Genomic DNA, 24,461 nt, shown 5'->3' on the forward strand with positions numbered 1-24,461 from the left:
ATATATATATATATATATTTATTTTTATTTTTTAAGCATTTTTGAAGGTGCGCCGCTACTTCGCGGATTTTCAGTTTTCGCGGGTGGTCTCGGTCCCCATTAACCGCGATAACCGGTGTATTACTGTATACCCGTAGTCCAACAAGCCAAAGTGCTTGCCACAAAGTATCGAAATCAGTTAACTTTATTGATTGTAGTCATAATTAATGTCAAGTGGTGGTGTTCCAACTCTCAGAATCGCCACAGCTTAGTCTCATAATATTCAAATTTGGTATTTCACTCTAACATTATCAAACGTAATTAGGGTTTTCTCAATGTATTAATACAGGCGCGTATTATCGCAATGTATTGTTGGGGATCGTTCGTGCATCTTCCAGTATTTAATCGTTTCTGCAGAGTGATCTTACCGTTAAAGAAATGTATCGTTCACTTGATGCATTGCATACATGGCAAGAACGCTACATTTTAAGAAGGAAAAAACATGCATTATCAGGGCCAGATAAAACGTTTTCTATGGTGGACGTCTCTATTCTATTGGACAAGAACTATTAAGCATTGGTTGTTCAGTGGTAGAATTCTCGCTTGCCATGCGTGAGGCCCGAGTTCAATTCCCGGCCAATGCAATATGTTAGGCTGCGTGGTTACGCGTCAATTGCTATCATAATGTGTTGTCAGGCAGCGCCATCCCTGGTCTGTTCTCACCTGCGAATATCCCTTGTGTCATAACAACTATGTCTGCCGTCACCCTCATTATTGGGGGTGGGGATACAAAACTGTCTACCAGTTTTTAGAATATCAATAACATTCCATTTTCTAATGTGGAGACCCTGGGCTATTTGTCAGAACCTGCTGATGTTTTTACAAATCCGCTTTTTGGCCTAATTTTAGCAATTGCTTTTAATCAGGAGGTTTTTTCTTTTTAGTTGCAGTAAATTATTGCAAGTTCTGTTAATGGGACTGATCAAATACAAGGTTGGACGTGCTTTAAAAGGATACTGATGGACGGGGACGCAGGACGATTATTCTATAAAGTAGAAAGTATGCAGATCGGGGATTTTCATTTAATTCTGATGAAAAGGAGAGAGTGGATGACACCCCGAGTCTTAACCTGACCAGAGGGGGAAACTGAGGTATTGTCAAGTGTCATGGGAAAAACTGTCACTTTTGGCTTGAGAGGACTTGGTACCTATCTGTCGGATTTCAGTTTTATCATTGTTAAGTTGCAGAAAATTGGATGAGAACCAATAATAAATTTCGGGGAAGCAGTCAATAAATGGAGGAACCCGGAATAATGGCAGTTGATTATGTGGAGAGGTAGAGCTGAGTGTCATCTGCATAACAGTGGGAGTGTAGGTTTAGTTTGTGAAATATCTTGACAAGAGGTAGGGTATAGATAAAGAATGTCTTGGAGTCTGTTCAGGAGGATGGTTTTAGAAATTGTATCGCAAGCTGCTATCAGATCAAAGAGGGTGAGAATGGTGATTAGGCCAGAGTCGGTTGCCGGTGATTTTGATCAGTGTTGTTTCTGTACTGTGGAGGGGTGGAAACTATAGTAGAAATGTTCTAAGAGGTTGTAGGAGCTGATTTTGGACTGTAGCTAGGTAGCTAATGTCATTTCCAAGATTTTTGAAAAAAATGCGCGATTGGACTAAGGTTATTGAAATTATAAGGAACTCAAGCAATTTTTTGGGAGTACTCGGGGTACAGTCTCAGTTTTGTTGTTTCATGTTAGTTTTTCCACCATCTCCCTGTATAGATTTGCATCAAAATTATAAGTTGACTAAGAGACTGGGCGACCATACCGACACTGAGATGGGCTCGTCCGGGATTTGAACCCGGGACCTCTCGCACCCAAAGCGAGAATCATACCCCTAGACCAACGAGCCACGTTTAGCTGGGTAACTGACTGTTGGCCGCAAGCCTTCATCGGCACTAAGACCCCGGATTTGAACCTGGAACCTCTCCCAACCAACCCTGAATTTACACTAAGAACCTGTTTGGATTTGAACGAGAAACCACTCACAACCATACCCAGAGCCAAATGAGCCACCTCCAATTGATGACATGCTCGTACCAGCGAAGAACCATTCCTATCAGTACGGAAGATTCAGGTGAACTCAAAGTAATCCAGTGTAATGATGGTCTTGTTTTGGATTTGAAAGAGGGTCCTCAGTGAGAATTACAGTAATACCCCGCTACTTCGCGGTTCACCTTTCGCGGCTTCAGTGCTTCGCGGGTCTAAAAAATATTCGGAGGCATTGTAGTTTCGCCGAGCGGCACGAGGGGGCGCTGGAGCGGTTAGACGGCCGGCGTGCGCCGAAGAGGAGAGTGGACGAAGAAGAGAGTGGACGAAGAAGAGCAAGTTCCCCCGGACACGATTGGTGGCGACGTTTCGCGCGGTTCGGACCGTACCAGAGTTCCGGCCGGCGTGCGTGGCAGTTAAGCCGTAGAGGAGCACCTTCCCCGAGCACGGGCGGTGTCAATCGGCCCCTAAGTTTAACCGAATGGAAGCTCCGGAGGAGGAGGGCATGCTCGCGTCACAGTAAGCCGTAGAGGAGCACCTTCCCCGGGCACGGGCGGTTCCAAGCGGCCCCTAAGTTTAACCGAATGGAAGCTCCGGAGGCGGAGGGCATGCTCGCGTCACAGTAAGCCGAAGAGGAGCACCTTCCCCGGGCACGGGCGGTTCCAAGCGGCCCCTAAGTTTAACCGAACGGAAGCTCCGGAGGAGGAGGGCGGGCGTGTGTCACAGTTAAGCCGAATAGGAGCACCTCTTCCGCCCGGGCAGGAGCGGAGCGTGAGGCTGTCAGTTATGAATGAATACATAAATAAATGAAGAATGCCACCTTTCATTTCACTGTCATGATCCGTGCCTGTCATGCCGCGTGTGTTTTTGTTTTTTCAGATGTGTGGGCGTTCCTCCAGCGATCGTCTCGCGCCATGCCGTCAGCTGCTGCGAGACGCGCTGATTACACTGACTATATTGTGATTATAATAAATATCTTTGTATCACCACCTTTTTTCCCGTGTCTGCGTTTGGAGAGTCCTGCTCAACCCTCCAGCTCTGCTGGAGGATCATAACATTCACAGGGCACACCGGACGGCATACCAGCAGGTAAAAGTCGAAGTAATTAAATAAATACAAAAAGAAGTAATTGAATAAATACGAAAATAATGGCTGGGGAATAAAAAATAAGTTTTAATAATAATTTGTTTTTTTTTGTTATAACATGAATTTCACACTCTCTCTCTCTACCCATATATATATATATGTATATATAAATATTTATTTATTTATTTTTAAGCATTTTTGAAGGTGCGCCGCTACTTCGCGGATTTTCAGTTTTCGCGGGTGGTCTCGGTCCCCATTAACCGCGATAACCGGGGTATTACTGTATTCCCGTAGTCCAACGAGCCAAAGTGCTTGCCACAAAGTATCGAAATCAGTTAACTTTATAGATTGTAGTCATAATTAAAGTCAAGTGGTGGTGTTCCAACTATCAGAATCGCCACAGCTTCGTCTCATAATACTCAAATTTGGTATCTCACTGTAACATTATCAAACGTAATTAGGGTTTTCTCAATGTATTAATACAGGCGTGTATTATCGCAATGTATTGTTGGGGATCGTTCGTGCATCTTCCAGTATTTAATCGTTTCTGCAGAGTGATCTTACCGTTAAAGAAATGTATCGTTCACTTGATGCATTGCATACATGGCAAGAACGCTACATTTTAAGAAGGAAAAAACATGCATTATCAGGGCCAGATAAAACGTTTTCTATGGTGGACGTCTCTATTCTATTGGACAAGAAGTACTAATCATTGGTTGTTCAGTGGTAGAATTCTCGCTTGCAATGCGTGAGGCCCGAGTTCAATTCCCGGCCAATGCAATATGTTAGGCTGCGTGGTTACGCGTCAATTGCTATCATAATGTGTTGTCAGGCAGCGCCATCCCTGGTCTGTTCTCACCTGCGAATATGCCTTGTGTCATAACAACTATGTCTGCGGTCACCCTCATTATTGGGGGTGGGGATACAAAACTGTCTACCAGTTTTTGGAATATCAATAACATTCCATTTTCTAATGTGGAGACCCTAGGCTATTTGTCAGAACCTGCTGATGTTTTTACAAATCCGCTTTTTGGCCAAATTTTAGCAATTGCTTTTAATCAGGAGGTTTTTTTTTTTAGTTGCAGTAAATTATTGCAAGTTCTGTTAATGGGACTGATCAAATACAAGGTTGGACGTGCTTTAAAAGGATACTGATGGACGGGGACGCAGGACGATTATTCTATAAAGTAGAAAGTATGCAGATCGGGGATTTTCATTTAATTCTAATGAAAAGGAGAGAGTGGATGACACCCAGAGTCTTAACCTGACCATAGGGGGAAACTGAGGTATTGTCAAGTGTCATGGGAAAAACTGTCACTTTTGGCTTGAGTGGACTTGGTACCTATCTGTAGGATTTCAGTTTTATTATGGTTAAGTTGCAGAAAATTGGATGAGAACCAATAATACATTTCGGGGAAGCAGTCAATAAATGGAGGAACCCGGAATAATGGCAGTTGTTTATGTGGAGAGGTAGAGCTGAGTGTCATCTGCATAACAGTGGGAATGTAGGTTTAGTTTGTGAAATATCTTGACAAGAGGTAGGGTATAGATAAAGAATGTCATGGAGTCTGTTCAGGAGGATGGTTTTAGAAATTGTATCGCAAGCTGCTATCAGATCAAAGAGGGTGAGAATGGTGATTAGGCCAGAGTCGGTTGCCGGTGATTTTGATCAGTGTTGTTTCTGTACTGTGGAGGGGTGGAAACTAGAGTAGAAATGTTCTAAGAGGTTGTAGGAGCTGATTTTGGACTGTAGCTAGGTAGCTAATGTCATTTCCAAGATTTTTGAAAAAAATGTGCGATTGGACCAAGGTTATTGAAATTATAAGGAACTCAAGCATTTTTTTGGGAGTATTCAGGGTACAGTCTCAGTTTTGTTGTTTCATGTTAGTTTTTCAAGCATCTCCCTGTATAGATTTGCATCAAAATTATAAGTTGACTAAGAGACTGGGCGACCATACCGACACTGAGATGGGCTCGTCCGGGATTTGAACACGGGACCTCTCGCACCCAAAGCGAGAATCATACCCCTAGACCAACGAGCCACGTTTAACTGGTTAACTGCCTGTTGGCCGCAAGCCTTCATAGACACTAAGACCCCGGATTTGAACCTGGAACCTCTCCCAACCAACCCTGAATTTACACTAAGAACCTGTTTGGATTTGAACGAGAAACCACTCACAACCATACCCAGAGCCCAATGAGCCACCTCCAATTGATGACATGCTCGTACCAGCGAAGAACCATTCCTATCAGTACGGAAGATTCAGGTGAACTCAAAGTAATCCAGTGTAATGATGGTCTTGTTTTGGATTTGAAAGAGGGTCCTCAGTGAGAATTACAGTAATACCCCACTACTTCGCGGTTCACCTTTCGCGGCTTCAGTGCTTCGCGGGTCTAAAAAATATTCGGAGGCATTGTAGTTTCGCCGAGCGGCACGAGGGGGCGCTGGAGCGGTTAGACGGCCGGCGTGCGCCGAAGAGGAGAGTGGACGAAGAAGAGAGTGGACGAAGAAGAGCAAGTTCCCCCGGACACGATTGGTGGCGACGTTTCGCGCGGTTCGGACCGTACCAGAGTTCCGGCCGGCGTGCGTGGCAGTTAAGCCGTAGAGGAGCACCTTCCCCGAGCACGGGCGGTGTCAATCGGCCCTTAAGTTTAACCGAATGGAAGCTCCGGAGGAGGAGGGCATGCTCGCGTCACAGTAAGCCGTAGAGGAGCACCTTCCCCGGGCACGGGCGGTTCCAAGCGGCCCCTAAGTTTAACCGAATGGAAGCTCCGGAGGCGGAGGGCATGCTCGCGTCACAGTAAGCCGAAGAGGAGCACCTTCCCCGGGCACGGGCGGTTCCAAGCGGCCCCTAAGTTTAACCGAACGGAAGCTCCGGAGGAGGAGGGCGGGCGTGTGTCACAGTTAAGCCGAATAGGAGCACCTCTTCCGCCCGGGCAGGAGCGGAGCGTGAGGCTGTCAGTTATGAATGAATACATAAATAAATGAAGAATGCCACCTTTCATTTCACTGTCATGATCCGTGCCTGTCATGCCGCGTGTGTTTTTGTTTTTTCAGATGTGTGGGCGTTCCTCCAGCGATCGTCTCGCGCCATGCCGTCAGCTGCTGCGAGACGCGCTGATTACACTGACTATATTGTGATTATAATAAATATCTTTGTATCACCACCTTTTTTCCCGTGTCTGCGTTTGGAGAGTCCTGCTCAACCCTCCAGCTCTGCTGGAGGATCATAACATTCACAGGGCACACCGGACGGCATACCAGCAGGTAAAAGTCGAAGTAATTAAATAAATACAAAAAGAAGTAATTGAATAAATACGAAAATAATGGCTGGGGAGTAAAAAATAAGTTTTAATAATAATTTTTTTTTTTTTTGTTATAACATGAATTTCACACTCTCTCTCTCTACCCATATATATATATATATATATATATATTTATTTATTTATTTTTAAGCATTTTTGAAGGTGCGCCGCTACTTCGCGGATTTTCAGTTTTCGCGGGTGGTCTCGGTCCCCATTAACCGCGATAACCGGGGTATTACTGTATACCCGTAGTCCAACGAGCCAAAGTGCTTGCCACAAAGTATCGAAATCAGTTAACTTTATAGATTGTAGTCATAATTAAAGTCAAGTGGTGGTGTTCCAACTATCAGAATCGCCACAGCTTAGTCTCATAATACTCAAATTTGGTATCTCACTGTAACATTATCAAACGTAATTAGGGTTTTCTCAATGTATTAATACAGGCGTGTATTATCGCAATGTATTGTTGGGGATCGTTCGTGCATCTTCCAGTATTTAATCGTTTCTGCAGAGTGATCTTACCGTTAAAGAAATGTATCGTTCACTTGATGCATTGCATACACGGCAAGAACGCTACATTTTAAGAAGGAAAAAACATGCATTATCAGGGCCAGATAAAACGTTTTCTATGGTGGACGTCTCTATTCGATTGGACAAGAAGTACTAATCATTGGTTGTTCAGTGGTAGAATTCTCGCTTGCCATGCGTGAGGCCCGAGTTCAATTCCCGGCCAATGCAATATGTTAGGCTGCGTGGTTATGCGTCAATTGCTATCATAATGTGTTGTCAGGCAGCGCCATCCCTGGTCTGTTCTCACCTGCGAATATCCCTTGTGTCATAACAACTATGTCTGCGGTCACCCTCATTATTGGGGGCGGGGATACAAAACTGTCTACCAGTTTTTGGAATATCAATAACATTCCATTTTCTAATGTGGAGACCCTAGGCTATTTGTCAGAACCTGCTGATGTTTTTACAAATCCGCTTTTTGGCCAAATTTTAGCAATTGCTTTTAATCAGGAGGTTTTTTTTTTTAGTTGCAGTAAATTATTGCAAGTTCTGTTAATGGGACTGATCAAATACAAGGTTGGACGTGCTTTAAAAGGATACTGATGGACGGGGACGCAGGACGATTATTCTATAAAGTAGAAAGTATGCAGATCGGGGATTTTCATTTAATTCTAATGAAAAGGAGAGAGTGGATGACACCCCGAGTCTTAACCTGACCAGAGGGGGAAACTGAGGTATTGTCAAGTGTCATGGGAAAAACTGTCACTTTTGGCTTGAGTGGACTTGGTACCTATGTGTAGGATTTCAGTTTTATCATGGTTAAGTTGCAGAAAATTGGATGAGAACCAATAATACATTTCGGGGAAGCAGTCAATAAATGGAGGAACCCGGAATAATGGCAGTTGATTATGTGGAGAGGTAGAGCTGAGTGTCATCTACATAACAGTGGGAGTGTAGGTTTAGTTTGTGAAATATCTTGACAAGAGGTAGGGTATAGATAAAGAATGTCATGGAGTCTGTTCAGGAGGATGGTTTTAGAAATTGTATCGCAAGCTGCTATCAGATCAAAGAGGGTGAGAATGGTGATTAGGCCAGAGTCGGTTGCCGGTGATTTTGATCAGTGTTGTTTCTGTACTGTGGAGGGGTGGAAACTAGAGTAGAAATGTTCTAAGAGGTTGTAGGAGCTGATTTTGGACTGTAGCTAGGTAGCTAATGTCATTTCCAAGATTTTTGAAAGAAATGCGCGATTGGACCAAGGTTATTGAAATTATAAGGAACTCAAGCATTTATTTGGGAGTATTCGGGGTACAGTCTCAGTTTTGTTGTTTCATGTTAGTTTTTCCAGCATCTCCCTGTATAGATTTGCATCAAAATTATAAGTTGACTAAGAGACTGGGCGACCATACCGACACTGAGATGGGCTCGTCCGGGATTTGAACCCGGGACCTCTCGCACCCAAAGCGAGAATCATACCCCTAGACCAGACATGACCAAAGTCCGGCCCGGGGGACAAATGCGGCCCGGGGTCAAACTTAATCCGGCCCGCAGCCTCTGTAATAAAATTAATACATTCTGGCCCGCACATATACAGTACTGAGTGCGCGCTCTTCCTAACTGCTGTTCTTAATTTACCCACTAGAGGCAGTATCACTACAAGGCATCAGCCCGGGTGACCTTTACCCCCAATTTATAAAATGGCGACAATAAACAAAAAAAGGAAAGTGGACTGCGAGGGTCGACGCTTCAAAGATGTGTGGAAATTGGACTATTTCTTCACAGAAATACGTAACAACTGTGTCTGTCTCATTTGCAAAGAGACCGTGGCTGTTTTTAAAGAGTTCAATGTCAAACGACATTACCAAACGAAACACGCTGACATGTATGACAATTTGACCGGGGAGGAACGCAGCAAGAAATTGGCGCAACTTGAAGCGGGTTTTTCTCACAGCAGCAGTATTTTGCAAGAGCCCGAGAGTCAAATGAGAATGCCACGAAAGCTAGCTACGAGGTAGGAACACGGATCGCGAAGCATTGCAAACCTTTCACCGAGGGTGAATTTATCAAAGACTGCATGATGACTATGGCGAAGAAAATATGTCCCGAGAAGCAGCAAGAGTTTGCCAAAGTTTGCCTGGCACGTAACACCGTAGCACGCAGGATTGAGGAGGTGTCGTCAGACATCAAAAGACAATTGGGGGTCCAAGGAAAGGAGTTTGATTTTTTTTCGCTGGCTTGCGACGAAAGCACAGACGCCTCGGACACTGCCCAGTTGCTTATTTTTTTGAGAGGAGTGGACAATGAAATGAACGTTACTGAAGAACTACTTGACCTGCAGAGCCTGAAAGCCCAAACGAGAGGAACAGACCTATTCTCTTCTGTTTGCGCTGCCGTGGATGACTTAAAACTCCCGTGGAATAAAATTTCTGGGATTATTACGGACGGCGCACCATCCATGGCTGGCGAACGAAGTGGATTAGCGACACTAATATGTAACAAAGTAAGTGAAGAAGGGGGTAGCGCTGTAAAACTCCATTGCATCATTCATCAGCAAGTTCTGTGTGCCAAACATCTCCAATACGAACATGTTATGAAACCGGTGATAAAGGCTATTAACTATATTCGCTCCAGAGCGCTATGCCACCGCCAGTTTCAACAGTTTCTCAGCGATGTTCATGCAGAATATGGAGATGTTGTCTATTTCACTGACGTGCGATGGCTTAGTCGGGGTTCTGCACTGTCGCGCTTCTACTCTCTTAAGCAGCAAATCTGTGAGTTTTTGGCTGAAAAGGGACAACCTATGCAAGAACTAAGTGACCCCATGTGGCTAGCTGATTTGGGTTTTCTAGTTGACATTACAAAGCACCTTAATGTCCTGAACACCAGTCTCCAGGGACCAGACGGAGTCATAAACCAACTATTTTCACACATCAAAGCCTTTGGAATCAAGCTCAAACTGTTTGAAAGACACCTGTCGCAGACCCAGCCCAATACTGCACATTTCTCAGCGCTGCAAGAAATCATAATCAGATTCCCAGAGAGCAATATCAGTGCACAAACGAAGAGGTACGCATCAGATATGAAATCTTTGGCTGAAAAGTTCACACAACGCTTTCGGGATTTTGCAGCTATTGAGAAGGACATCGCTCTTTTTTCATCACCTTTCTCCGTGGACACAGACAATGTTCCAGCCCATTTACAGCTGGAGCTCATTGAGTTGCAGTGTGACGCCGAGAGCCGTAGTCGGCACCAGCAACTTTCTCTTGCCAACTTTTACAGAGAGCTGGATAAAGGCAGGTTTCGAGTGATTCGAGAGTTTGCTAAGAAAATGTAGAGCTTGTTTGGGTCGACGTATTTGTGTGAAAAGACATTCTCTGTAATGAACTTAAATAAGAGTCGTCTGAGGACACGGCTCCCAGACTCTCATCTGCGAGACATCTTGCGCATTAATACTTCTGCCTTTGAGCCAGACCTGGCCTTTGTGCTGCAGTCCAGATCTCAGTATCACCCGTCACATTAATGCAGGCAAGTCATTTGTCATTAAAATAACTGACTTAATTTTGTTTTGTTCAGTCACAAATTCAGACAAGTTGTCGGTTTTCATTCCAGAATAAAATTTTCAATCAACATTTATATTTGATATGTCATATATATCAAATTAGTCCTGCACTTGTGGTAATCATTTCTGTTTTTCAAAAATTCTGTGGACATTGAACTCCCATGATGATAATATAATTCATGTTCATAATATAATTCATGTTCAAATATTATTTGCACTCAAGAGTAGAATTACTTCTGTTTAAGAATAAAAAGTTAAGCAAATATTCAATTGCATGTGATGTTCGTATTTCAAATGAACCAAAATACATGTTTGATGGTTTAAATGCAAATAAAAAAGCAAAATGTGAAACACAGAATCGCTTGCTAAAATGTGTTTGAATATATTGTTGTTTATGCAGTGAATGTCAGCCGAGGTCGGCCCCCCCCACATTTTGCAACTTCAAATCCGGCCCGCTTTGCAAAAAGTTTGGACATCCCTGCCCTAGACCAACAAGCCACGTTTAACTAGTTAACTGCCTGTTGGCCGCAAGCCTTCATCGACACTAAGACCCCGGATTTGAACCTGGAACCTCTCCCAACCAACCCTGAATTTACACTAAGAACCTGTTTGGATTTGAACGAGAAACCACTCACAACCATACCCAGAGCCCAATGAGCCACCTCCAATTGATGACATGCTCGTACCAGCGAAGAACCATTCCTATCAGTACGGAAGATTCAGGTGAACTCAAAGTAATCCAGTGTAATGATGGTCTTGTTTTGGATTTGAAAGAGGGTTCTCAGTGAGAATTACAGTAATACCCCGCTACTTCGCGGTTCACCTTTCGCGGCTTCAGTGCTTCGCGGGTCTAAAAAATATTCGGGGGCATTGTAGTTTCGCCGAGCGGCACAAGAGGGCGCTGGAGCGGTTATACGGCCGGCGTGCGCCGGAGAGGAGAGTGGACGAAGAAGAGACTGGACGAAGAAGAGCAAGTTCCCCCGGACACGATTGGTGGCGACGTTTCGCGCGGTTCGGACCGTACCAGAGTTCCGGCCAGCGTGCGTGGCAGTTAAGCCGTAGAGGAGCACCTTCCCCGAGCACGGGCGGTGTCAATCGGCCCCTAAGTTTAACCGAATGGAAGCTCCGGAGGAGGAGGGCATGCTCGCGTCACAGTAAGCCGTAGAGGAGCACCTTCCCCGGGCACGGGCGGTTCCAAGCGGCCCCTAAGTTTAACCGAATGGAAGCTCCGGAGGCGGAGGGCATGCTCGCGTCACAGTAAGCCGAAGAGGAGCACCTTCCCCGGGCACGGGCGGTTCCAAGCGGCCCCTAAGTTTAACCGAACGGAAGCTCCGGAGGAGGAGGGCGGGCGTGTGTCACAGTTAAGCCGAATAGGAGCAACTCTTCCGCCCGGGCAGGAGCGGAGCGTGAGGCTGTCAGTTATGAATGAATAAATAAATAAATGAAGAATGCCACCTTTCATTTCACTGTCATGATCCGAGCGTCATGCCGCGTGTGTTTTTGTTTTTTCAGCTGTGTGGGCGTTCCTCCAGCGATCGTCTCGCGCCATGCCGTCAGTTGCTGCGAGACGCGCTGATTACACTGACTATATTGTGATTATAATAAATATCTTTGTATCACCACCTTTTTTCCCGTGTCTGCGTTTGGAGAGTCCTGCTCAACCCTCCAGCTCTGCTGGAGGATCATAACATTCACAGGGCACACCGGACGGCGTACCAGCAGGTAAAAGTCGAAGTAATTAAATAAATACAAAAAGAAGTAATTGAATAAATACGAAAATAATGGCTGGGGAATAAAAAAGAAGTTTTAATAATAATTTTTTTTTTTTTGTTATAACATGAATTTCACTCTCTCTCTCTCTACCCATATATATATATATATATATATATATATATATATATATTTATTTTTATTTTTTAAGCATTTTTGAAGGTGCGCCGCTACTTCGCGGATTTTCAGTTTTCGCGGGTGGTCTCGGTCCCCATTAACCGTGATAACCGGGGTATTACTGTATACCCGTAGTCCAACGAGCCAAAGTGCTTGCCACAAAGTATCGAAATCAGTTAACTTTATTGATTGTAGTCATAATTAAAGTCAAGTGGTGGTGTTCCAACTCTCAGAATCGCCACAGCTTAGTCTCATAATACTCAAATTTGGTATCTCACTGTAACATTATCAAACGTAATTAGGGTTTTCTCAATGTATTAATACAGGCGCGTATTATCGCAATGTATTGTTGGGGATCGTTCGTGCATCTTCCAGTATTTAATCGTTTCTGCAGAGTGATCTTACCGTTAAAGAAATGTATCGTTCACTTGATGCATTGCATACATGGCAAGAACGCTACATTTTAAGAAGGAAAAAACATGCATTATCAGGGCCAGATAAAGCGTTTTCTATGGTGGACGTCTCTATTCTATTGGACAAGAAGTACTAAGCATTGGTTGTTCAGTGGTAGAATTCTCGCTTGCCATGCGTGAGGCCCGAGTTCAATTCCCGGCCAATGCAATATGTTAGGCTGCGTGGCTACGCGTCAATTGCTATCATAATGTGTTGTCAGGCAGCGCCATTCCTGGTCTGTTCTCACCTGCGAATATGCCTTGTGTCATAACAACTATGTCTGCGGTCACCCTCATTATTGGGGGCGGGGATACAAAACTGTCTACCAGTTTTTAGAATATCAATAACATTCCATTTTCTAATGTGGAGACCCTAGGCTATTTGTCAGAACCTGCTGATGTTTTTACAAATCCGCTTTTTGGCCTAATTTTAGCAATTGCTTTTAATCAGGAGGTTTTTTCTTTTTAGTTGCAGTAAATTATTGCAAGTTCTGTTAATGGGACTGATCAAATACAAGGTTGGACGTGCTTTAAAAGGATACTGATGGACGGGGACGCAGGACGATTATTCTATAAAGTAGAAAGTATGCAGATCGGGGATTTTCATTTAATTCTGATGAAAAGGAGAGAGTGGATGACACCCCGAGTCTTAACCTGACCAGAGGGGGAAACTGAGGTATTGTCAAGTGTCATGGGAAAAACTGTCACTTTTGGCTTGAGAGGACTTGGTACCTATCTGTAGGATTTCAGTTTTATCATTGTTAAGTTGCAGAAAATTGGATGAGAACCAATAATACATTTCGGGGAAGCAGTCAATAAATGGAGGAACCCGGAATAATGGCAGTTGATTATGTGGAGAGGTAGAGCTGAGTGTCATCTGCATAACAGTGGGAGTGTAGGTTTAGTTTGTGAAATATCTTGACAAGAGGTAGGGTATAGATAAAGAATGTCATGGAGTCTGTTCAGGAGGATGGTTTTAGAAATTGTATCGCAAGCTGCTATCAGATCAAAGAGGGTGAGAATGGTGATTAGGCCAGAGTCGGTTGCCGGTGATTTTGATCAGTGTTGTTTCTGTACTGTGGAGGGGTGGAAACTAGAGTAGAAATGTTCTAAGAGGTTGTAGGAGCTGATTTTGGACTGTAGCTAGGTAGCTAATGTCATTTCCAAGATTTTTGAAAAAAATGTGCGATTGGACCAAGGTTATTGAAATTATAAGGAAATCAAGCATTTTTTTGGGAGTATTCGGGGTACAGTCTCAGTTTTGTTGTTTCATGTTAGTTTTTCCAGCATCTCCCTGTATAGATTTGCATCAAAATTATAAGTTGACGAAGAGACTGGGCGACCATACCGACACTGAGATGGGCTCGTCCGGGATTTGAACCCGGGACCTCTCGCACCCAAAGCGAGAATCATAGCCCTAGACCAATAAGCCACGTTTAGCTAGTTAACTGCCTGTTGGCCGCAAGCCTTCATCGACACTAAGACCCCGGATTTGAACCTGGAACCTCTCCCAACCAACCCTGAATTTACACTAAGAACCTGTTTGGATTTGAACGAGAAACCACTCACAACCATACCCAGAGCCCAATGAGCCACCTCCAATTGATGACATGCTCGTAACAGCGAAGAACCATTCCTATCAGTACGGAAGATTCAGGTGAACTCAAAGTAATCCAGTGTAATGATGGTCTTGTTTTGGATTTGAAAGAGGGTCCTCAGTGAGAATTACAGTAATACCCCGCTACTTCGCGGTTGACCTTTCGCGGCTTCAGTGCTTCGCGGGTCTAAAAAATATTCGGGGGCATTGTAGTTTCGCCGAGCGGCACGAGAGGGCGCTGGAGCGGTTATACGGCCGGCGTGCGCCGAAGAGGAGAGTGGACAAAGAAGAGAGTGGACGAAGAAGAGCAAGTTCCCCCGGACACGATTGGTGGCGACGTTTCGCGCGGTTCGGACCGTACCAGAGTTCCGGCCGGCGTGCGTGGCAGTTAAGCCGTAGAGGAGCACCTTCCCCGAGCACGGGCGGTGTCAATCGGCCCCTAAGTTTAACCGAATGGAAGCTCCGGAGGAGGAGGGCATGCTCGCGTCACAGTAAGCCGTAGAGGAGCACCTTCCCCGGGCACGGGCGGTTCCAAGCGGCCCCTAAGTTTAACCGAATGGAAGCTCCGGAGGAGGAGGGCATGCTCGCGTCACAGTAAGCCATAGAGGAGCACCTTCCCCGGGCACGGGCGGTTCCAAGCGGCCCCTAATTTTAACCGAATGGAAGCTCCGGAGGCGGAGGGCATGCTCGCGTCACAGTAAGCCGAAGAGGAGCACCTTCCCCGGGCACGGGCGGTTCCAAGCGGCCCCTAAGTTTAACCGAATGGAAGCTCCGGAGGCGGAGGGCATGCTCGCGTCACAGTAAGCCGAAGAGGAGCACCTTCCCCGGGCACGGGCGGTTCCAAGCGGCCCCTAAGTTTAACCGAATGGAAGCTCCGGAGGAGGAGGGCATGCTCGCGTCACAGTAAGCCATAGAGGAGCACCTTCCCCGGGCACGGGCGGTTCCAAGCGGCCCCTAATTTTAACCGAATGGAAGCTCCGGAGGAGGAGGGCATGCTCGCGTCACAGTAAGCCATAGAGGAGCACCTTCCCCGGGCACGGGCGGTTCCAAGCGGCCCCTAATTTTAACCGAATGGAAGCTCCGGAGGCGGAGGGCATGCTCGCGTCACAGTAAGCCGAAGAGGAGCACCTTCCCCGGGCACGGGCGGTTCCAAGCGGCCCCTAAGTTTAACCGAACGGAAGCTCCGGAGGAGGAGGGCGGGCGTGTGTCACAGTTAAGCCGAATAGGAGCACCTCTTCCGCCCGGGCAGGAGCGGAGCGTGAGGCTGTCAGTTATGAATGAATAAATAAATAAATGAAGAATGCCACCTTTCATTTCACTGTCATGATCCGTGCCTGTCATGCCGCGTGTGTTTTTGTTTTTTCAGCTGTGTGGGCGTTCCTCCAGCGATCGTCTCGCGCCATGCCGTCAGCTGCTGCGAGACGCGCTGATTACACTGACTATATTGTGATTATAATAAATATCTTTGTATCACCACCTTTTTTCCCGTGTCTGCGTTTGGAGAGTCCTGCTCAAGCCTCTAGCTCTGCTGGAGTATCATAACATTCACAGGACACACCGGACGGTGTACCAGCAGGTAAAAGTCGAAGTAATTAAATAAATACAAAAAGAAGTAATTGAATAAATACGAAAATAATGGCTGGGGAATAAAAAATAAGTTTTAATAATAATTTGTTTTTTTTTGTTATAACATGAATTTCACTCTCTCTCTCTCTACCCATATATATATATATATATATATATATTTATTTATTTTTTTTAAGCATTTTTGAAGGTGCGCCCATACTTCGCGGATTTTCAGTTTTCGCGGGTGGTCTCGGTCCCCATTAACCGCGATAACCGGGGTATTACTGTATACCCGTAGTCCAACGAGCCAAAGTGCTTGCCACAAAGTATCGAAATCAGTTAACTTTATTGATTGTAGTCATAATTAAAGTCAAGTGGTGGTGTTCCAACTATCAGAATCGCCACAGCTTAGTCTCATAATACTCAAATTTGGTATCTCACTGTAACATTATCAAACGTAATTAGGGTTTTCTCAATGTATTAATACAGGCGCGTATTATCGCAATGTATTGTTGGGGATCGTTCGTGCATCTTCCAGTATTTAATCGTTTCTGCAGAGTGATCTTACCGTTAAAGAAATGTATCGTTCACTTGATGCATTGCATACATGGTAAGAACGCTACATTTTAAGAAGGAAAAAACATGCATTATCAGGGCCAGATAAAACGTTTTCTATGGTGGACGTCTCTATTCTATTGGACAAGAAGTACTAAGCATTGGTTGTTCAGTGGTAGAATTCTCGCTTGCCATGCGTGAGGCCCGAGTTCAATTCCCGGCCAATGCAATATGTTAGGCTGCGTGGTTACGCGTCAATTGCTATCATGATGTGTTGTCAGGCAGCGCCATCCCTGGTCTGTTCTCACCTGCGAATATACCTTGTGTCATAACAACTATGTCTGCGGTCACCCTCATTATTGGGGGCGGGGATACAAAACTGTCTACCAGTTTTTAGAATATCAATAACATTCCATTTTAGTTTTTCCACCATCTCCCTGTATAGATTTGCATCAAAATTTTAAGTTGACTAAGCGACCATACCGACACGGAGATGGGCTCGTCCGGGATTTGAACCCGGGACCTCGCGCACCCAAAGCGAGAATCACACCCCTAGACCAACGAGCCACGTTTAACTAGTTAACTGCCTGTTGGCCGCAAGCCTTCATCGACACTAAGACCCCGGATTTGAACCTGGAACCTCTCCCAACCAACCCTGAATTTACACTAAGAACCTGTTTGGATTTGAACGAGAAACCACTCACAACCATACCCAGAGCCCAATGAGCCACCTCCAATTGATGACATGCTCGTACCAGCGAAGAACCATTCCTATCAGTACGGAAGATTCAGGTGAACTCAAAGTAATCCAGTGTAATGATGGTCTTGTTTTGGATTTGAAAGAGGGTCCTCAGTGAGAATTACAGTAATACCCCGCTACTTCGCGGTTCACCTTTCGCGGCTTCAGTGCTTCGCGGGTCTAAAAAATATTCGGGGGCATTGTAGTTTCGCTGAGCGGCACGAGAGGGCGCTGGAGCGGTTAGACGGCCGGCGTGCGCCGAAGAGGAGAGTGGACGACGAAGAGAGTGGACGAAGAAGAGCAAGTTCCCCCGGACACGATTGGTGGCGACGTTTCGCGCGGTTCAGACCGTACCAGAGTTCCGGCCGGCGTGCGTGGCAGTTAAGCCGTAGAGGAGCACCTTCCCCGAGCACGGGCGGTGTCAATCGGCCCCTAAGTTTAACCGAATGGAAGCTCCGGAGGAGGAGGGCATGCTCGCGTCACAGTAAGCCGTAGAGGAGCACCTTCCCCGGGCACGGGCGGTTCCAAGCGGCCCCTAAGTTTAACCGAATGGAAGCTCCGGAGGAGGAGGGCATGCTCGCGTCACAGTAAGCCGAAGAGGAGCACCTTCCCGGGCACGGGCGGTTCCAAGCGGCCCCTAAGTTTAACCGAATGGAAGCTCCGGGGGAGGAGCGCATGCTCGCGTCACAGTAAGCCGAAGAGGAGCACCTCTTCCGCCCGGGCAGGAGCGGAGCGTGAGGCTGTCAGTTATGAATGAATAAATAAATAAATGAAGAATGCCACCTTTCATTTCACTGTCATGATCCGTGCCTGTCATGCCGCGTGTGTTTTTGTTTTTTCAGCTGTGTGGGCGTTCCTCCAGCGATCTTCTCGCGCCATGCCGTCAGCTGCTGCGAGACGCGCTGATTACACTGACTATATTGTGATTATAATAAATATCTTTGTATCACCACCTTTTTTCCCGTGTCTGCGTTTGGAGAGTCCTGCTCAACCCTCCAGCTCTGTTGGAGGATCATAACATTCACAGGGCACACCGGACGGCGTACCAGCAGGTAAAAGTCGAAGTAATTAAATAAATACAAAAAGAAGTAATTGAATAAATACGAAAATAATGGCTGGGGAATAAAAAATAAGTTTTAATAATAATTTGTTTTTTTTTTGTTATAACATGAATTTCACACTCTCTCTCTCTACCCATATATATATATATATATATATATATATATATATATATTTATTTATTTATTTTTAAGCATTTTTGAAGGTGCGCCGCTACTTCGCGGATTTTCAGTTTTCGCGGGTGGTCTCGGTCCCCATTAACCGCGATAACCGGGGTATTACTGTATACCCGTAGTCCAACGAGCCAAAGTGCTTGCCACAAAGTATCGAAATCAGTTAACTTTATAGATTGTAGTCATAATTAAAGTCAAGTGGTGGTGTTCCAACTATCAGAATCGCCACAGCTTAGTCTCATAATACTCAAATTTGGTATCTCACTGTAACATTATCAAACGTAATTAGGGTTTTCTCAATGTATTAATACAGGCGTGTATTATCGCAATGTATTGTTGGGGATCGTTCGTGCATCTTCCAGTATTTAATCGTTTCTGCAGAGTGATCTTACCGTTAAAGAAATCTATCGTTCACTTGATGCATTGCATACACGGCAAGAACGCTACATTTTAAGAAGGAAAAAACATGCATTATCAGGGCCAGATAAAACGTTTTCTATGGTGGACGTCTCTATTCGATTGGACAAGAAGTACTAATCATTGGTTGTTCAGTGGTAGAATTCTCGCTTGCCATGCGTGAGGCCCGAGTTCAATTCCCGGCCAATGCAATATGTTAGGCTGCGTGGTTATGCGTCAATTGCTATCATAATGTGTTGTCAGGCAGCGCCATCCCTGGTCTGTTCTCACCTGCGAATATGCCTTGTGTCATAACAACTATGTCTGCGGTCACCCTCATTATTGGGGGCGGGGATACAAAACTGTCTACCAGTTTTTGGAATATCAATAACATTCCATTTTCTAATGTGGAGACCCTAGGCTATTTGTCAGAACCTGCTGATGTTTTTACAAATCCGCTTTTTGGCCAAATTTTAGCAATTGCTTTTAATCAGGAGGTTTTTTTTTTTAGTTGCAGTAAATTATTGCAAGTTCTGTTAATGGGACTGATCAAATACAAGGTTGGACGTGCTTTAAAAGGATACTGATGGACGGGGACGCAGGACGATTATTCTATAAAGTAGAAAGTATGCAGATCGGGGATTTTCATTTAATTCTAATGAAAAGGAGAGAGTGGATGACACCCCGAGTCTTAACCTGACCAGAGGGGGAAACTGAGGTATTGTCAAGTGTCATGGGAAAAACTGTCACTTTTGGCTTGAGTGGACTTGGTACCTATGTGTAGGATTTCAGTTTTATCATGGTTAAGTTGCAGAAAATTGGATGAGAACCAATAATACATTTCGGGGAAGCAGTCAATAAATGGAGGAACCCGGAATAATGGCAGTTGATTATGTGGAGAGGTAGAGCTGAGTGTCATCTACATAACAGTGGGAGTGTAGGTTTAGTTTGTGAAATATCTTGACAAGAGGTAGGGTATAGATAAAGAATGTCATGGAGTCTGTTCAGGAGGATGGTTTTAGAAATTGTATCGCAAGCTGCTATCAGATCAAAGAGGGTGAGAATGGTGATTAGGCCAGAGTCGGTTGCCGGTGATTTTGATCAGTGTTGTTTCTGTACTGTGGAGGGGTGGAAACTAGAGTAGAAATGTTCTAAGAGGTTGTAGGAGCTGATTTTGGACTGTAGCTAGGTAGCTAATGTCATTTCCAAGATTTTTGAAAGAAATGCGCGATTGGACCAAGGTTATTGAAATTATAAGGAACTCAAGCATTTATTTGGGAGTATTCGGGGTACAGTCTCAGTTTTGTTGTTTCATGTTAGTTTTTCCAGCATCTCCCTGTATAGATTTGCATCAAAATTATAAGTTGACTAAGAGACTGGGCGACCATACCGACACTGAGATGGGCTCGTCCGGGATTTGAACCCAGGACCTCTCGCACCCAAAGCGAGAATCATACCCCTAGACCAGACATGACCAAAGTCCGGCCCGGGGGACAAATGCGGCCCGGGGTCAAACTTAATCCGGCCCGCAGCCTCTGTAATAAAATTAATACATTCTGGCCCGCACATATACAGTACTGAGTGCGCGCTCTTCCTAACTGCTGTTCTTAATTTACCCACTAGAGGCAGTATCACTACAAGGCATCAGCCCGGGTGACCTTTACCCCCAATTTATAAAATGGCGACAATAAACAAAAAAAGGAAAGTGGACTGCGAGGGTCGACGCTTCAAAGATGTGTGGAAATTGGACTATTTCTTCACAGAAATACGTAACAACTGTGTCTGTCTCATTTGCAAAGAGACCGTGGCTGTTTTTAAAGAGTTCAATGTCAAACGACATTACCAAACGAAACACGCTGACATGTATGACAATTTGACCGGGGAGGAACGCAGCAAGAAATTGGCGCAACTTGAAGCGGGTTTTTCTCACAGCAGCAGTATTTTGCAAGAGCCCGAGAGTCAAATGAGAATGCCACGAAAGCTAGCTACGAGGTAGCAACACTGATCGCGAAGCATTGCAAACCTTTCACCGAGGGTGAATTTATCAAAGACTGCATGATGACTATGGCGAAGAAAATATGTCCCGAGAAGCAGCAAGAGTTTGCCAAAGTTTGCCTGGCACGTAACACCGTAGCACGCAGGATTGAGGAGGTGTCGTCAGACATCAAAAGACAATTGGGGGTCCAAGGAAAGGAGTTTGATTTTTTTTCGCTGGCTTGCGACGAAAGCACAGACGCCTCGGACACTGCCCAGTTGCTTATTTTTTTGAGAGGAGTGGACAATGAAATGAACGTTACTGAAGAACTACTTGACCTGCAGAGCCTGAAAGCCCAAACGAGAGGAACAGACCTATTCTCTTCTGTTTGCGCTGCCGTGGATGACTTAAAACTCCCGTGGAATAAAATTTCTGGGATTATTACGGACGGCGCACCATCCATGGCTGGCGAACGAAGTGGATTAGCGACACTAATATGTAACAAAGTAAGTGAAGAAGGGGGTAGCGCTGTAAAACTCCATTGCATCATTCATCAGCAAGTTCTGTGTGCCAAACATCTCCAATACGAACATGTTATGAAACCGGTGATAAAGGCTATTAACTATATTCGCTCCAGAGCGCTATGCCACCGCCAGTTTCAACAGTTTCTCAGCGATGTTCATGCAGAATATGGAGATGTTGTCTATTTCACTGACGTGCGATGGCTTAGTCGGGGTTCTGCACTGTCGCGCTTCTACTCTCTTAAGCAGCAAATCTGTGAGTTTTTGGCTGAAAAGGGACAACCTATGCAAGAACTAAGTGACCCCATGTGGCTAGCTGATTTGGGTTTTCTAGTTGACATTACAAAGCACCTTAATGTCCTGAACACCAGTCTCCAGGGACCAGACGGAGTCATAAACCAACTATTTTCACACATCAAAGCCTTTGGAATCAAGCTCAAACTGTTTGAAAGACACCTGTCGCAGACCCAGCCCAATACTGCACATTTCTCAGCGCTGCAAGAAATCATAATCAGATTCCCAGAGAGCAATATCAGTGCACAAACGAAGAGGTACGCATCAGATATGAAATCTTTGGCTGAAAAGTTCACACAACGCTTTCGGGATTTTGCAGCTATTGAGAAGGACATCGCTCTTTTTTCATCACCTTTCTCCGTGGACACAGACAATGTTCCAGCCCATTTACAGCTGGAGCTCATTGAGTTGCAGTGTGACGCCGAGAGCCGTAGTCGGCACCAGCAACTTTCTCTTGCCAACTTTTACAGAGAGCTGGATAAAGGCAGGTTTCGAGTGATTCGAGAGTTTGCTAAGAAAATGTAGAGCTTGTTTGGGTCGACGTATTTGTGTGAAAAGACATTCTCTGTAATGAACTTAAATAAGAGTCGTCTGAGGACACGGCTCCCAGACTCTCATCTGCGAGACATCTTGCGCATTAATACTTCTGCCTTTGAGCCAGACCTGGCCTTTGTGCTGCAGTCCAGATCTCAGTATCACCCGTCACATTAATGCAGGCAAGTCATTTGTCATTAAAATAACTGACTTAATTTTGTTTTGTTCAGTCACAAATTCAGACAAGTTGTCGGTTTTCATTCCAGAATAAAATTTTCAATCAACATTTATATTTGATATGTCATATATATCAAATTAGTCCTGCACTTGTGGTAATCATTTCTGTTTTTCAAAAATTCTGTGGACATTGAACTCCCATGATGATAATATAATTCATGTTCATAATATAATTCATGTTCAAATATTATTTGCACTCAAGAGTAGAATTACTTCTGTTTAAGAATAAAAAGTTAAGCAAATATTCAATTGCATGTGATGTTCGTATTTCAAATGAACCAAAATACATGTTTGATGGTTTAAATGCAAATAAAAAAGCAAAATGTGAAACACAGAATCGCTTGCTAAAATGTGTTTGAATATATTGTTGTTTATGCAGTGAATGTCAGCCGAGGTCGGCCCCCCCCACATTTTGCAACTTCAAATCCGGCCCGCTTTGCAAAAAGTTTGGACATCCCTGCCCTAGACCAACAAGCCACGTTTAACTAGTTAACTGCCTGTTGGCCGCAAGCCTTCATCGACACTAAGACCCCGGATTTGAACCTGGAACCTCTCCCAACCAACCCTGAATTTACACTAAGAACCTGTTTGGATTTGAACGAGAAACCACTCACAACCATACCCAGAGCCCAATGAGCCACCTCCAATTGATGACATGCTCGTACCAGCGAAGAACCATTCCTATCAGTACGGAAGATTCAGGTGAACTCAAAGTAATCCAGTGTAATGATGGTCTTGTTTTGGATTTGAAAGAGGGTTCTCAGTGAGAATTACAGTAATACCCCGCTACTTCGCGGTTCACCTTTCGCGGCTTCAGTGCTTCGCGGGTCTAAAAAATATTCGGGGGCATTGTAGTTTCGCCGAGCGGCACAAGAGGGCGCTGGAGCGGTTATACGGCCGGCGTGCGCCGGAGAGGAGAGTGGACGAAGAAGAGACTGGACGAAGAAGAGCAAGTTCCCCCGGACACGATTGGTGGCGACGTTTCGCGCGGTTCGGACCGTACCAGAGTTCCGGCCAGCGTGCGTGGCAGTTAAGCCGTAGAGGAGCACCTTCCCCGAGCACGGGCGGTGTCAATCGGCCCCTAAGTTTAACCGAATGGAAGCTCCGGAGGAGGAGGGCATGCTCGCGTCACAGTAAGCCGTAGAGGAGCACCTTCCCCGGGCACGGGCGGTTCCAAGCGGCCCCTAAGTTTAACCGAATGGAAGCTCCGGAGGCGGAGGGCATGCTCGCGTCACAGTAAGCCGAAGAGGAGCACCTTCCCCGGGCACGGGCGGTTCCAAGCGGCCCCTAAGTTTAACCGAACGGAAGCTCCGGAGGAGGAGGGCGGGCGTGTGTCACAGTTAAGCCGAATAGGAGCAACTCTTCCGCCCGGGCAGGAGCGGAGCGTGAGGCTGTCAGTTATGAATGAATAAATAAATAAATGAAGAATGCCACCTTTCATTTCACTGTCATGATCCGAGCGTCATGCCGCGTGTGTTTTTGTTTTTTCAGCTGTGTGGGCGTTCCTCCAGCGATCGTCTCGCGCCATGCCGTCAGTTGCTGCGAGACGCGCTGATTACACTGACTATATTGTGATTATAATAAATATCTTTGTATCACCACCTTTTTTCCCGTGTCTGCGTTTGGAGAGTCCTGCTCAACCCTCTAGCTCTGCTGGAGTATCATAACATTCACAGGGCACACCGGACGGCGTACCAGCAGGTAAAAGTCGAAGTAATTAAATAAATACAAAAAGAAGTAATTGAATAAATACGAAAATAATGGCTGGGGAATAAAAAATAAGTTTTAATAATAATTTGTTTTTTTTTGTTATAACATGAATTTCTCTCTCTCTCTCTCTACCCATATATAAAAATATTTATTTATTTATTTTTTTTTAAGCATTTTTGAAGGTGCGCCGCTACTTCGCGTATTTTCAGTTTTCGCGGGTGGTCTCGGTCCCCATTAACCGCGATAACCGGGGTATTACTGTATACCCGTAGTCCAACGAGCCAA

The 24,461-nt window shown here is 45.2% G+C and overlaps 6 non-coding genes across 6 annotated transcripts; 3 read left to right on the top strand and 3 right to left on the bottom strand.

Moving 5' to 3' along the window:
* The first annotated feature begins 552 nt into the window (after positions 1–552).
* trnag-gcc (transfer RNA glycine (anticodon GCC)) lies at positions 553–623 on the top strand. The gene has a single exon. It is a non-coding gene; the product is annotated as a tRNA-Gly (tRNA).
* Positions 624–1,814: 1,191 nt separating this feature from the next.
* Positions 1,815–1,886, bottom strand: trnap-ugg (transfer RNA proline (anticodon UGG)). The gene has a single exon. It is a non-coding gene; the product is annotated as a tRNA-Pro (tRNA).
* A 3,193-nt stretch (positions 1,887–5,079) lies between these two features.
* On the bottom strand, positions 5,080–5,151 carry trnap-ugg (transfer RNA proline (anticodon UGG)). Its single transcript has one exon. It is a non-coding gene; the product is annotated as a tRNA-Pro (tRNA).
* A 7,767-nt stretch (positions 5,152–12,918) lies between these two features.
* On the top strand, positions 12,919–12,989 carry trnag-gcc (transfer RNA glycine (anticodon GCC)). Its single transcript has one exon. It is a non-coding gene; the product is annotated as a tRNA-Gly (tRNA).
* Positions 12,990–16,696: 3,707 nt separating this feature from the next.
* On the top strand, positions 16,697–16,767 carry trnag-gcc (transfer RNA glycine (anticodon GCC)). Its single transcript has one exon. It is a non-coding gene; the product is annotated as a tRNA-Gly (tRNA).
* Positions 16,768–17,033: 266 nt separating this feature from the next.
* On the bottom strand, positions 17,034–17,105 carry trnap-ugg (transfer RNA proline (anticodon UGG)). Its single transcript has one exon. It is a non-coding gene; the product is annotated as a tRNA-Pro (tRNA).
* Positions 17,106–24,461: the final 7,356 nt, after the last annotated feature.

This window comes from Idiotropiscis lumnitzeri, chromosome 12 (genome assembly GCF_059441095.1).
Source record: "Idiotropiscis lumnitzeri isolate Australia: NSW breed Sydney's pygmy pipehorse chromosome 12, RoL_Ilum_1.0, whole genome shotgun sequence".
Lineage (NCBI taxonomy): Eukaryota > Metazoa > Chordata > Actinopteri > Syngnathiformes > Syngnathidae > Idiotropiscis > Idiotropiscis lumnitzeri.